The sequence below is a fragment of the Rhagoletis zephyria genome, unplaced genomic scaffold (assembly GCF_001687245.7).
Source record: "Rhagoletis zephyria isolate East Lansing unplaced genomic scaffold, Rhagoletis_zephyria_1.1 Rzeph_scaffold_01386, whole genome shotgun sequence".
In the NCBI taxonomy this organism is placed as follows: Eukaryota; Metazoa; Arthropoda; class Insecta; order Diptera; family Tephritidae; genus Rhagoletis; species Rhagoletis zephyria.
In genome coordinates, this window is record NW_016158470.1 from 70221 (window position 1) to 72735 (window position 2515).

Genomic DNA, 2515 nt, shown 5'->3' on the forward strand with positions numbered 1-2515 from the left:
ACTCCAATCTTATATCGAAATGAGCCAATAATAGCCAAATAATCTTCAACCGATAGAAATTTTTCGTTCACATGAACGCCATCGAATTGAGCACGTCCCATCCATGATGGTAAGCCTCTGAATTTCCTATCCATTGCATCCGCTTGGGCAGATTCGTCGTATATAGTGGCTTGATTTGGTCGTGATTATGGTGGACCGGATAGCGAATAATTCGAATATAAATGAGATGGTTGATTTATTGGTTCTTGGATATGTGACGTTCTAAGACCACGATAGGTATTGATCGTTTGAGTTTGTAAGGTTGATGGACCACCCAAAAACTATGCGGAGGATCCACCGAGGGTGGTATCCAGGTATGATTCCATGGTTTGGTTCATATCACGAACGTCAGGAATTTGTGTCTGCAACTGAATCCGATCATGGATCATTTGCTGTTGCATATGTGTTTGGGCTCTCAGTAACTCAGACACCATTCCAGACAGTTGGTGTAATGAGGGCGTTGGTTTCGTTCCGCCTGACACTGAATTGAGAATGGCTGGTTGAGCATTTGAATTAACCGTACTGGTGGTCAGGGTATACCGTGGTTCAGTTGCCTGAACCGAAGTCGGTATATTCTGGTTTGGAATCGAGTCTGGTATGGTTAAGGGTAAATATTGTGATGGAACAGTATTTTGAGTTGAACTCATCGTTCCCCGTTCGTTCTCAAAACCATGGAAGGTCGAGTTCAAACTTAATTGGGGATCGCACGTCGGGATTCCCGTATTCGGTGAAGACATCCGAAGCTCACGAATCTTCTACTAAAATTTTCCGATCAGATCTGCCTGGCGTGACGCCGACTCGGGTTTTAACTTCAACCGAGCGGTTCGATAACAATAATGTATCATTTGATGAAGACGACCCTGAGCTGTTAACACCTTATTCGCCTTCAGTTCTCGATATGCTCTCTCACATATTTCCAACTCATTCATTTGGTGTATGGCATGGGATTTTATCAACCATGGTTGGCCAACGTAAGCAGATAGTTTACCATTGAGGGCGGTCCATTGAACCGGCGCTGGATATACGTTATATATCTCCCCTTCGATCTGTCGCTGTTCGTCTGTCAAATAAGTTGCATCGAGTATGGGAAACAATTCCATGTTCAAAGACTCAACTACCAAGCTGTAAATTCTGATTATTAAAAAAATTCTGCCAACGGAAGACGTAAAATCGGTACTATTAAAGTCTATGTTATAAGATGATGGTACTCGATTTAAAATCAGTACAGTATTTACTTCAGTTTATTATTATTATTATTTTATTCTATGAGCATGTCGTTTTGAATATCCACTTTCAAAAATAATGCCGCATAAATCGATCACTATTTGAATATTGCTTTAAATCTAATTAGTTTAACAAAAAAGTCACGCTCAATTGGTTGTATATCTCATTTGATTTTCGGTCCAAAATTTTGTTTAATATTATACCGAACGTGGGCTGAGAATGGCGTTTAACGCACTAGCTCGAATCTTTTTATGGGCCAAGTTGTTTGCTCCCGGGATGCAGCGAAGGCCTTGAATACTTGGGAGTATTACCTGTATCTCCTTCGGTCCCTTCTGTCGGCAACAAGGTACGCAACAAAGATCAAGACTATCCACCCCCGAATTTACCGGAAGACCAAATCAGACTGAGAATATTCAACCAGTTTGAGAATCTCAAACGAGATTACTTTGATACGAGTTTCAATTTTTATTGGGAATGAATACCCAAAGAAATTGCAAAAATAAAGAAAAATTAATAGTTTGGTTCAATTAATATTGACCGTGTTATCGGTTACGTTGCTTGAACTTATACCGAAAGACGAAAAGAAAAATGATCGGTTCAAACATCTTGACCGTCGATGTGTGGTGTTACTTGATTAAAAAATTCAATTAACTTGCTTTTCAGAACGAGAATGGTTATGAGTCATAACTTATGACTGCTGATCAATGGTGTTCGCATCGCAGATCGATCACCATTCACCCCCGCGGAATTAAATAATCAAAGTATCCACAAAAATTTTGATTGAAAACGAGCTCCAATAAAAATCAATTAAATCATGCCGTGTGAAGACTGAGGACGATATTGATTTACAGTGATTATGAATTCAAAAGATAATTATTTGATTCAATCTCAGCGATGATTTATAATAGCGGAATTTCTAAAGGAAAATTTATCAAAAATCTATTAAACTCGAATATGTATGGTTCACTGACGTACAATTTTGTGACCAACAAAATGAGAAAAACGACTACAAGATTTTAATTTTTCCTTAAATCTAATTTTATGATGTATTAAATTGATTCGATGATGAAATTGCTATTTTCCCTCAGCTGAGCACGCGGTTATTTTATGCCGGGCTTAAGTGTGGTTATGTTCAACGAAAACTTATTCTTTTTCGCCCCACGTTGGGCGCCAATGATTTGCTTGACCTTGGTTTGTCGGTCCAAACAGGAATCTTTATTTACGGTTGATGGATAGCTCGTTTCCAATGGAT